We start from the raw sequence: 13657 nt of genomic DNA, 5'->3' as shown, positions 1-13657 counted from the left end.
AGCTGACTCATAGCCGACACCTCTTTGAGTGGAGACTCTCCCCGACAACCCTTTGTAGCCACCCTCCAGCAAGCCCTTTTTCAACCAAGCTCCAAGCAGCCGCCCATCCCTTGTATTGTGGAGGGGGGTGTCCTCCACCTCTCCCCCCCACAGTGTGAATAGACTTAAGCAGCAGAGAACCCTTCTCCTCCCCCTAGCCCTTTGATTCTAGTTTACAGCCATCCTTGCTCTCAGCTTAAGGACACTCTAGTTCTCCTCCCCCCCACCCCCCCCCCATTATAAAGAGACTTGAGTAAGCACATTCTAGCTCTTTAGAGGTGGTTTCCACGGGTAAGTTTTTTGCTCATAAAGTGAGCAAATGGACTTCAAATTGTGATCCGTCCAGATCATTCAATTCATGATTGGGCGATCTATGAGAGAGTGGATAGTATGGATCCTCCTTGAAGTCACCAAAATGTTGCCTTGGGAAGCATGCATGACAATGACACAAGAGGGAATGCTCCGAACGCGGCCCTAGCTCTTCCCTTGGGAGTTCCTCATGGAGGCAATGGCAGGTTAGCTTAACACTAGTTTGGTACCAAAACAGGACTCTTGAGTGTCCTTTTTTGGTGGTTGCGAAAAAAAAAATCAAACTCCTAATGTAGGCTTTAAAAACCAAAATGCTTCATTTGGCATGTAGAACATAACCCTATGCTTATGTAAAAAATGCTAAACATATAAAATGCCTTTTTATTTGGAAGTACATAAGCAACAAAGTAGCATATGTCTTGAAAATGAACATTTTTCAGGATTTTTCAGGATTTTTCCAAATATGCAAGCATCATTCTCTCAAAAAAAAAATCCAATGATATCAATAGCATTTTTCCCAAGATATTTTGATAGCATACATCAGTACAAGGAGGTAGAAGTTCACCAAAAAAATCATTTTCCTTTCCTAGAATTTTTTCCAAAAAAGTTGTATAAAATCAGCAAAACTCAATCACGCCACTAAAAAAAATTGTAGCCCTATCAATGAGAATGTTGATTATTGGTTTTCATGCTTGAGATGAGATAAATAAGCCATAATTTGATGTGTATGACACTAACTTAGCCTCCACTTAAGTAGGTTCTTATCGCCTAGTTCTAAAAAAACTGTAAAAAATAAAAATACAAAATTTGATCATCTTTTTTCAAAAACTAATCATAACTATGCTTGCACAAGTAGTCTACACCTATAGTTACAACAAATAATGCACTTACACAGCTTTTCCCTTTGATGAAAATCAAAATTAGGCTCATAATTAGACATTTTATGTATTAAAAACAGGTTGCGCAAAAGGCCATGTATGAGAAGAGGCCCAAAAAGTGGCTATAAAGTTTTGGAAAATTCAAAACATAGTATTTACCCTATATAACATGGGTGCACCTCAAGTTTTACATTATTAGCTTGCATATGGAAGGAGAAAAATTCATGCTCCACCTGTATAAAAAACGTCATTTCAATATTAGCGAGTCAAAAATTTATCCACCAATAATTATCATTTGATGATTCCAAGATTTAGTTTACATCATAGGCTTTCCATCAAGCCAAGTTTCATGATCAAACTATGTCCCTTCTAAAAGTTATGTACAAATTACTACTATTTTGAAAACAGCAAAAATCATGCATTTTATCAGCATGTGTCTAAGAAAATTAAAATATTGCCTTGCAAAAGCTAAGAAAAGTGCAATTTAAAAAATCTCAATTTTTTTTGGGTCTTGAGGAACATCTGTGGATGTTAAGCATTTCAAAACTCTTAATAGATTGCCCACAAAAATTCAAGAAAAATGCTAACTTTCAGGACACTTTAGTGTCCTTAGGACACTTTAGTGTCCAATTACAGAACTAGTGTTAATAATCATCTAAAAAGAGAATTTTAGATTAATCCTTAGTCTTAGCATAAATTAAGAAAGATCAAGGATGCTACTTTTCCTTGTTTTGAGAATATAAGCTTCCATAATTATCTAAACTTAAAATATCTTGTAGAATTATTACTTTCTCGAAAACATAATGTGGTTTCACATATCTTATAAGGTTGGATTGAACTATTATGTTGCTATCTTGTATAAATTAAAGTATAGGTACATCTTCTCCATGCCTTGATGCTAACTCCCTTCCTGTTCTTATGTAGCTGGGTGGCAACATTAGCGAGGGCCGAGTTAGCGAAAGGTATCCCTCATACAATGGGAAGTTGGAACTTGCTGGTTTAGTGAGAGTTATGGATGTTGCCTAGTTCTATGGGCCCCCCACCCTAGCGCATAGGCATTCCTCCTGATTAAGTGACGGAGCCTGAGAGGACGACAGACCATCTTGAGTTCTCACACCAGCTACCAACGACGACGAAGTGTATGGTCCCGTTAGGGATTGCCTAGTTTATGGAGATTGGAAGGCTGAATTCTAGATTATCGGTGGAATAAAACATGGAATAAGAGAGCTTGGAATTGTCACCAGCTACCAACGACGAAGTGTATGGTCCCGTTAGGGATTGCCTAGTTTATGGAGATTGGAAGGCTGAATTCTAGATTATCGGTGGAATAAAACATGGAATAAGAGAGCTTGGATCTGGCTATAGTTGGTTTGAACCTTTGTAATTATTATTATTTAATTAAGTTCTTTGTTTTCTAGTATTGTTATATCATTGTTTTAAGTTCTTTGTAATTATTATTATTTAATTAAGTTCTTTGTTTTCTAGTATTGTTGTATCATTGTTTTAAGTTATAACGGTGAGTTGGGTGGAAATTGGGAGGGTGGATCATCCTAACGGCACCATTCTATGGATGGGTAGACCCAATTAGTCGGGTAGCTTTCTAAGTAATCGTACTACGCTAGGTAAATAAGTCCCTGGGAAATTCTATTCTAGAGGACTAGGAGAGTGGTCGTGCCTTGCGTAGATGGGGAAAAAGGAGTTACTTCTAGGAATCAAAGATAGAGGTTGCCCAATATAGGTTGATCACCCTATGGGTGATTCAATTTTTTAGAACTATTTAGGAGACCAGGCTCCCCCTGCAAAATAGAACTAGGTCTTACCTGGTAGTCATATCCTGGTAGTCATATCCTAGGTCTTACCTGGTAGTCATATCCTCGTATCTCTACATAGTAGAGGTGTCGATGACTAGGAAATTCATTCAAAGGCTTAGTAGACTATCTTAAGGATTCCCCTTTTCAAGTTGGAGACCTTACACCTTAAGCTCTTTGGTTGTTACTACCTTTGAAGTTGAATCGTGAGCTTTTAGCTTCTTAGATGCCTTAGTTGAAGCTTGAGCTTTTAGCTTCTTAGCTACCTTGGTTGAAGCTTGAGCTTTTAGCTTCTTAGCTACCTTGGTTGAAGCTTGAGCTTTCAGCTTTGTAGCTACCTTGAATGTTTCCTTGGCAGCTTCCCTCGTCTTGGTCTCAAATCTTATGATGGCATTAAGGGAGACTATATAAATAAGTCCTCCTTGTATACTTAACAAGTTGTCAAAGTGGTTGATGCTCTTGCCATTGGGGTGATTGTCACTCTCTATTGTGATAATCCTTGAGAGCATATTTGAATTTTAACTTGTCATGTGTCTCTATATGGAATAACATTAGGGCTTTTGGTGCGGCAACTTTATGAGGACACTCAATAACATAGTATAGGCCAATGGAAACATTGGAGAGGTGGTTTGTGCGACATGTTATTGAAGTCTCTTGCTACTTGTTGCACCATACTTTAAACAAGGAGGCATAGTCAATGTATGGGATTTGCTATGCATATCCATGTGAATCATAATGCTTATATGACTCATAGATCTCCCATTCCGAACTCTCAGAGTCTATTGGTAGAGTCATTAAGTACTATTGTACTGGTGTGTAGCAAAATGTGGTGGTAATACTAGTGGCGTGGCTATAGAATTGGTGCTGTACATACCTCTCTATTTTGGGTTCTAATACATGGGCCCTAGATTATGCACCAGTTGGGTATGAGCGGTAAGGCTAGTGGTTCTAAGCATAGGTTATGGTATCGAGTTTCCCTGGTACCAACAATAGGTTGTATCATGGTTTTTATGAGGGAGCTAGCAATTGTTATCTAGGCCTTCACACTATTTCTCCATGGAAATAAATGTGAGTGTCCACCTTGATGAATTGGTTGGGTTTAGCCTTGTTGGGGCTAGCCTTTGTGCTAGTCGAAAACAATGAAGCATATTTTCTACCAACTCATCCATGTTCTTGTCCTTGACTATGACTCTAGTTGGTGTTGGTCATCTAGACCTGCTGTTAAGGCTTTAGATGACATGTCCCCTATCTGTTGGCTTAGACGGGTGACTTCTACATCCTCAATAACATGAAGATGTAGTGTGCCTAGAACTATAGAGATAGTCGTGGAGCCTCTTTCTCTTGAGACTGATTGTAAATTGATCAATTGAACATGATAATTCATCTAGTCTCTCATGCGTGGCGGGAGGGAATGCAAGATACTTGGTTCTAGCAATATAGTCCCTCATTATTTCACCCTCGTCTTGCTTGAGTTATAGATATATGCAATGAGGCTCCATTGGGCGAGGATCCCATAATGAATGTGTGCCTTAAGACCTTGTAGCCATGTGGATTTATAGATCTAAACCACTGGCATGCTTTGCCTTCAAGGCAAAGTCTGAATGAAAAGATCTTGGTGTGATCATCAATCCTTCTCATGGCCTTGCAAATTTGATTGAACTTTTCTAAATACAAAATGGGATCTCCAGTTCCATCAACTTTGGTTATCATCCTTAAGATATGGATTAGATTTTTTAAACCCAACTCTGAGCCTATAGGCATTATTTTTGGGTTAATCCCCCTTCCTATTTCAAATGCCATCCTAAGCATGTCTTTTGTATATTCCCATTGGGGTGTACTGTATGGAAATGGTTGCACAAAACCTTCTTGTTCAAGGTTTAGAAGTTTTTGCCCCATAATGTGGCACTTATCCTATATTGTTGGCTACAACCTTGCTATGAATAGGTGATGAGATTTCTCTCGTAGCTCCCTTTGGTTTGAGGTATTCCTTGTTGACATTGGCTCTTTACCCTTCCCCATTATATCCATGTTCCTCGTCCAAACGAAGAAGAACTCGAACTTGGTTCTAGTGAAGGTGCTTCTATAATGAGATCCTATGGAGAGTGGGGCTCCTGCTTGCATTCTATGTGTGCCTGCTAATGGTACAACAAAAGAGACATGTTTCGATTAGGGAACACTCGTCCCTAATGGTACAATAAAAGAGACATGTCTTCATTACCATTAGGGAACACTCGTCCCTAATAAAAGAGATGTCTGCATTACCATAAACTATAGTTGATGGGCTACTAGTGGTTGTGGTCCCTTAGACAAAACCATCTTAGGATCGACACCAAATGTTTGAAGCATTGTGGCATTGGGTGACATGGTTTGACCATTTCCATAGGGAGAAATTTTTGAGGTTTTTGGTCATCATGCTCCTCTCCTTCACTGGAGCTTTTCCAAATATAGGGCGGTTTAGTTCCCTTTTCATAAAGTTGATGGCGTTGTTCATAGAGTCGGTTGGTAAATATCTGAGGCTCGAAGGACCCATTGCAACTAACGTAAGTGTTGTTAAAAGAGAGGCTATCTTTGCATTCCAAGATATGAAAATTTGATTCCATTCAGTTAACCCTAAAAGTCCTCTAACTTCTCTCATTGTCTTGGTTTCTAGCTAATCTATCAACATTTGAAGAACTTTCTCAAACCCTAATTTTTTTGACCGATGGGCTGTCAAGAACCTTGCCAAAATCATTAGTTCAATGATCTTCTCTCTCATGTGCAATAGAGAAAGAGAGGTTTAATTAAAAGACAACCCTTTTGCTCAAAGGAGAGAGCCCTGTGCAAGAAAAAAAGAGAGCTTATTGCTATTGTGTCGTTTGGGTCAAGGGGAAGACTCCATTGCTTATTGCTTGTTGGTGGCAAGCGAGAGAGAGAGAGAGAGAGAGAGAGAGAGAGAGAGAGAGAGAGAGAGAGAGAGAGAGAGAGAGAGAGAGAGAGAGAGAAAGAGAGATACATCTCTAAAGTGCGATGGAGTTTGGGAGCTACCGCGCGACAACTCTAATAAGGTATTATAGATGGATATAATCACATTAAGAATCAATGTATATTTAAAATTATTATAAATACATTTTTAAATTATTGCCATGATTCCTTTAATATTTTGTGAAGACGACTACCATCATTTGTGACCTTGATGGCATCAGATGGCTCTTGTTGTCGTTCTAGTTGGTAGCCCATTTATGTACAACAATTATTATTTAGTGGGCCCTTTTAAAGGCACACATATGTCCTAGTGTTCCGTGAAAACCCACAAATAGCTATAATGAAACTAAAAATCTATGGTTTCACGCATGATAAAATCTTCATATTATATTTTAAAAATATTTTACGATCTTATGAAAGAATCTCTTTTTTTGTATGATATAATTCATACTTAACTATTCATATTTTGTTTGATCATAGATTCTGGTAGTTTTTTCAAGGGGGGAGAGAGTAAGGATTTATGGAGGCATTCTTCACTTTTATTTATCTTCATAAAGATATATAATACATATTTAATTATAAATTTGCAAGTTATAGGCACTCCATGATGATATTCTCTTGTACTAATGCTTATATATATCCTTGATGATTATGCTAAGACGAGTACCACCATCCAAGATTGTGGAGATCTCATTCCCTTATAAACAACAATAGGAAATATGGCATCGTTTGTGGGTTAGTCAAGAAGGTTCATTGGTGAGGGCCTCAAATTGTATTGATTCTCTGCCACCTCACCTGAGGCTAACTATTAGGAGATGGAGCCACCTTGGTGTTGGTGGCCTGGTCTCTTTTGGTGGATTCTCCGGGTGGCTCTATCACTATGCCTAGTTGTCTGGGGTCATTGCTCCAGCTCTCCTTGCATGTGCTAGGTGTCGACATGTTTTCATGCCATCCAGATATTCTCTTATACTTTGTCCTTCGTTCTGATCTGGTCTATGTCAATTCTTATCTTCCTTGAGTCCCTTCCACATCTCCTGTTCTTTGGTTAACCACTTGTGAAACTTGTTTTCTAGCTCATCCTTTGTAACTCTGCTTTGTACTTATGCCTAAGCTATTGGATCTCTTCTTCTCTGTTGGCTAGCTCAACCTAGACTTTTGTGAGTTTGGCAAGTTTCTCCTTTGTAGCTTCTTTTTCCTTTACGCCGTTGGTCCAGGATAACCTAGGTGATTTGTCCTTCACCTTCACTTTTAGCTCTTTGATTGGCCTTGGTGTCTTTTTCTTGTTGCTCTTTGAACTCCTTGATTGATTCATCTAACGCCTCTATATGAGTATGGAGTGCTTGTTCTTTATTAATTTTCTTTTCGAGCTTGTTTTCTTTGTTTATGTGCTCCCTCGACTCCTTCTTAGTTATATTATCTATTAGGGTATCTGCCCCCCTGAGCATAGCTCCCTCCTACAGGTCTTTTGGTTTCTTTTTTACCTTCTACTTTTAGGTTCTAAAACTTTTCTTTCTAGTCTTGCACTTCTTTTCATAGCTATGAATATGCATCCACAAAGAGTATCCACTCATACACAAGATTCGAATGCTTTGTAGCAACCTTCCTATTAATCAATGCCATGTCTTAATGAGATTCTTGATAATAGATGATAATGGTAGACTATCTATCCACACCCAAAACCAAGCAACTCCTCGTGCATGCTAATACCACCATCTTTTTTTGTTTCTCACTCTTGCGGTGCTATGTTCCTCAATAGCACGATCGTCAAAAGTGCTATCATTTGGTCAAACCCGACACTTTAATGGTTCAAGACTGGTATCTTGATATCTGACTGTGCCCAATGTAATAAGGTGGTGCACCACTAGCACCCACCAGCCTATAGGTCAATTTCTTGATGACTAGACTATAGCCAATCAACAACCGGATCGTTGATGAGATGAGAGAGAGAAGTGAGAAAACACTAACATGCTACAGTTCATAAATGCAAAAAAAGAGAGTCCATAAGCATGAATATTCGAAAAAAATGGCCAAGAGCCTCCATACACTAAAAAACACAGAAACTCTTCACTTTCCAAAACATAAGCAAGCCGGACACCCCAGATTACATTCATGCTTCTAAAACCAACCAAGTTTGTCTGCTCAATACAATGTAATACTATGGAATCCATACTCAAACTTACACATTATCTCTCTTGTCTCAATACAACCTCTGTTGTTATACATAAATGGACTCAACTGGGTACTACACATTGGCTCTCAAGATCGTTACAAAGAAAATATTGTTACCCAACATGTAATCTTGATCATTAATGAAACATTATGGCAATATTGTTGGTGGTGGTGGCCTTTAGAGCTAACTTGGCAATCTGTCGGCACCCTTAGAGCTAGTTCACCTCTTCCAACAACTCATGTCTCGACGTTTACAACTAACGTTTGCAAATGCATGGCTTGTGTTTCTAGGCTCACGTCTTTTTTTTTCATGGGATTCTCGGCTCACATCTCCTAAGTTAAGAGGTGATTTGGCCTAGTTTTTGGAGTTTCTTGTGGTTTGGCCTAGTTTTTGGAGTTTCTTATGGTTTGGTCTGGTTTTGGGAGTTTCTTATGGTTTCTTAGACATGAATGGGGGGTGATGAAGGTTCCTCATTCTAATTAATGGTGTTTATGCCACTAATTATATGTTTTTTTATTGAGTTTTGTTTACATGCTTCGAGCTATGAATTTTGATCATGCATGGAAAATTATGAAATGCATAAATAAAAAATTAACTTTCCATACAAAATGGGGCTCAAAGCTGATGTTTTTAAAGTGGATTACACTCACAAATGCTAAGCTTATTTTTTATTCAATGCAACAAAAGCAAAGCCTTGTGGTCTTCAAAATCATGCAAACCACCATTCCCCTTTCAAAATATGCAAATAGAATGACCTAATGCATGAAAAGATGCAGGGGGGAAGAGAGCTTGAGCTCTTGCAAGCACACACACACACTCACAAAACCCTAAAAAAGAACACACAAGGTGAGAGGCTGAAAATCTTCTTCTTCTTCACACAACACTCAACACATCATATACAAAGATAAGAGTACACACAATATGAAAAGGTGCTCAACCAAATACATACTAAGGTTCTCTATAGTGTCACACAGCCTGTCATCCCACTGGCGCATATCACCCATGATCTCACCAACAACGCCAGTGGTGTAAGTGTGGGGCCTATCCCTCAGGCGGGTCATCAGTGTCCACCGCCTCACTAGATGAGCTTGATATCTCAACACTCCCCCTCGAGCTCAACTCCATCTCATGTACACCAAGCGAAGCCCTAAATCTATGGAGCTTCTCTGTGCCCAATGCTTTGGTGAAGATGTCAGCGACCTGATCCTGTGCTGCTGACATAAACAAGGTCAACGTCTCCTGCCAAAACCTTCTCTCTGACAAAATGATAGTGGACCTCTATATGCTTCTTCGTGGACCTCTATATGCTTCTTCGTGGACCTCTATATGCTTCGTGCGAGCATGAAAAACTAGGTTCCTGGCCAACTGTATATACTGCTAATGTTGTCATAGAAAATGACAACTTGTCTATCCACTGATAGACCCAAATTTGCAAGTAGCTTTCTCAACCAAGCTACCTCACATGCTGCCATAGCAGCACCTCTGTACTCGGCCTCTGTAGTACTGGAGGTGCTGCCATAGCAGCACCTCTGTACTCGGCCTCTGTAGTACTGGGGATAGAGCAACCGTAGGCTGCTTCTTGCTGCTCCAAGTCACAGCAGCACTCCCCAAAGAAAACATGAAGCCACTAGTAGATCTTCTATGTGAGATACTACCAGTCCAATCAGCATCGTCTTCCCAGTTTCATAAAATAGTCCACAATGCAAATGCGTCTCAATGCATCCAGATGCGGCACAACCCCTCTATCACTGTGTCTCACATACAGAGACTCACATACAGCAAGAAATCTGCATTGGCTACATGAAAGCCAATAGTGACAAGATATTCAAAAATCTTGTCAGACCATGCTCTTGGTGCTTGTTTTAGGCCATACAAGGCTTTCTTCAACCTACAAACATGCTCGGGGAGTGGCTCACATCCTCATAACTAGGTGGCTGCAACATATACACCTCTTCCTACAAATCCCCATGCAAGAATACATTCTTTACATCCATCTGATGTAAAGACCATTGCCTTGATACAGCCACTGCTATCACAACTCTCATTGTTGCCATCTTGGCAACTGGGTTGAAAGTTTCCTCATAATCAATACTATATGTCTGCGCATATCCTTTGGCTACCAATCTAGCCTTGTACCTACTTATGCTTCCATCACTGTTATGTTTTATTTTATACACCCACTTGCATCCAATGGCTTTCTTGCCTTCAGGAAATTGTACTAAATCCCAAGTCTCATTTCCATATAGTGCATCCATCTCCTCATCCATAGCTTTCTCCCAACACACATTTCCAACAGCCTCATCAATGCATGTGGGCTCTACAACTTGTACAACTTTTGCCATGTATGCATAGTGATGTGCCACATAACCATCATAGGTAAACCTCTGCACAGGATTCTTCACCCTCCCAGATCTTCGCAGCTTTGCATTCATCGCTTCCATAGCCTTCTTTACACCAGGTGTTCTCATAGCTGGTATCCCAAGATCCTCATCAAGGCCACTAGACTCTCCATCAACATGAGAATGCCCTGCAAAAATGTCAGGCATACTAAGGGACTCAATCACTTTCTCTTTGCCTTTATGTGATGTACTAATCACATTTGCAGGACTGGTATTATGAGGCAGCCTGCCACTCCATGGTCTATCAATTGAACCACTAGATAGGAGTCAATAGCTTAGAATAGATAGAAAAATAGTACTAAACCCTAGTCTAAGCCCTTGTTGGTAGTGCCAAATATGATCTTACCTTATTACCAAAAAAAGTGTCATTTAGTCTTGCCTTAGAGCTACAAATGCAACTTCCTGATATAGGTACGCTAGCTCTCTTCTGTCACACCGTTGTCACATCGAAAGGCTTCCTTTACTATAAGGGGGTGAGCTCTCTATACCTAGACTAATACTAATTAAATTAAACCTAATTAAGTTAACTAATCTTAATTAGTTGAATTAATTAAATTAATCCTATTTAAGTTAACTAATTTGAATTAAGTTATCCTAATTAAATTAGCTTAAACTTATTAAAATTACTATTTTAATTAAAACTAACAAAAGCTAATGTAGACTAATTGAATCTTATTACTATTTCTCTCTCTCTCTCTCTCTCTCTCTCTCTCTCTCTCTCTCTCTCTCTCTCTCTCTCCCCTTTCTCTTTTTCTTCTCTTTCTTTCTCTCTCCTCTCTCTTTCTCTTTTTCTTCTCCTTATTTCTCTATTTCTCTCTTCTTCTTCTTCTTAATTCTCTATTTTATGCTCTTTTCTCCCTCCTCCTCTCTTCTCCGTGCACCTTTTTTTTCCCTTGTACACTGTCGGAAGCAAGGTTCAAGGACTAAGCTCATAATACAATGTGTGGGGGTATTACATAAGGTGAATACAGATGGTGTATGTGGAGCTAAGACTACAATGCCACCAGGGAGGAGGTTGGTGGGTGTGAGTTGGCTAATGTGGTACATTGATTACATTACCAAAGGTAGACAATGGAGAAGGTGATGAGTGAGAGTAGTGACTAGCAAGGTAAAGTTAACTCTTCTCAAGTCAAATCTTGTAATAAGTCCCAATATACATAGGGAAAGTGTCTAGAAGTGTATAGTAGTAGTCCCGATTCTTGCTGGCTCGAGAGAATCACGACTGGCTAGCATGGATTATAAATGTGGGGTCAAATTTAGTAGAACATTTTTAAAAATTTAAGTAGAGTACATAAGATATATATGGAGAGAGAATACGGTGAACATTTTGCTATCATTTTATCTTCATGATTTTATAGAGAATTCATAGTGTTTGAATCTAATCAAGTCGTTAAGTCATAATCAATCGTACCTAATTGCAATGGTAATAATACATTCTACTCTTTACATTTTTATCATTGTGTGCATAATATTGTTATTGTCATACCTTTCCATGCATGTGTATTAGGTTAATATCCAAACACGATTAAGTGAAAATAACTTATAATAGTTAGAATTGCTAATATGATTTTTTAAAAATTTTGGTGATTTGATTGTCACTTAATGATGAACCTTGTACTAGTCAAGTCTTTTGATAGTTAATACAATCCCTTTCCAACAATATTAGACCTAAAACAGTACCCTTTAACATTGGTGTTTAACTCAACAGCTTAACTTAGCCTTGTCGAATCATGTGTCGTTGGGTCTTGCCTTTGAACCGTACTGCAACTCTCGATCTGGGTGCACTAGCTAGTCTGTCGCATCCTCACGTTGTTGTCACGTTGGAATGTTCCTTTGCTTAGGGAGTGAAGGTAGAGCTCACTATGACTAGATGGGGACAAAAAGAGAATGTCCTTCACAATGTTTCTCTCAGAAAAGGTGGGTAAGGATGAGCTAATGGAACAGGGAAAAGGTGAGTAAGGAAGAAGCTAATGGAAGAGGGAAACCTACAATCAAACTTATTCAAGCAAGCATCCATCTAGTATACAAGAATCCAATAGAGTAGCATAAGAAATCAAGAGTAGACTACAGAAGAGCTCACAAGTATTCTATTGCAAGGAAATCATGATGTATTGCTTAGTGTCAAAATTTACAAGTGATTAAATTTTCACACTAGGCTGGCCAAACTTAAAAATAGTCCAACTACTATTACTTGTCTTAGTGTTGATTTTGCTTAAAGGAAGTGATATTGAGCCAAAGATTAAAGTTTTTGGGAGCGTGGAATCTCCCATGGTTTTCTACTGAGAGGGTGAACTTCATTTTGAGTGGATGTTCACATTAGGGTTCAAATGGACTTAGGATGGAAAATGAATGAAACTAGGGAGATGAGAGAAAGTGATGCACAAGACAAAAGGAGGAGTTAACTAGAGAAGGTGTGAAGGAGAGGGGACATGCATAAATTCTTATAAGATTTCATTTGTATAGAGCTCTCCTAGCACATTCAACCTCATGTTTATTGGACAAGGAATAGACACACGGAAGCATATCCCACAAGGGAGAAGGAGGGAGGAGAGTGAAGTAGGCTTGCCATTGTTATTCTCGAGCTTGGATGATGATTATCTCCCAATCACCTCGTACTCGCACTTGTGCTAGGAATCGCACTCACAATCACCTCGCACTCGTACTCATGATTATATCTTCGACTATTTAGTTCATTTGATCATAAATAAGTAAGTGAGTGACAAGTAAGTCTAAGAAGCTTGGATCTTGGATTCTTCCTTAGGCACTGGAGAGCACATGTGCCAACAAAAGACTCAAAGACAATAGACTAGCCATTGGCTAGTGAAGATAGAAGCGAGAGTGAGAAGAAGATAAAATGAATAGGATTAGGTAGAATCGTGGTGTTGTCCCCTCCCCTACCCCCCCCCCTGCCCCGCCCCCCCACACACACACACACAAAATTAGTCTAGGTTAGCTCTTCTAGGTTGTCTTAGGCCTTGTCCACTCCACCACAATAGACCCAACTCTATAGCCGCCCACATGGCTCGTAGCTAGTGAGTGCAACCGTGTAGCTGCCCATGAGGCTAGTGATCATAAATCCCAAAAAAGACATTT

This window comes from Cibotium barometz, chromosome 19, assembly GCF_041138505.1.
Source record: "Cibotium barometz isolate CiBa-2024 chromosome 19, ASM4113850v1, whole genome shotgun sequence".
In the NCBI taxonomy this organism is placed as follows: Eukaryota; Viridiplantae; Streptophyta; class Polypodiopsida; order Cyatheales; family Cibotiaceae; genus Cibotium; species Cibotium barometz.
This window is presented reverse-complemented; position numbering follows the sequence as displayed.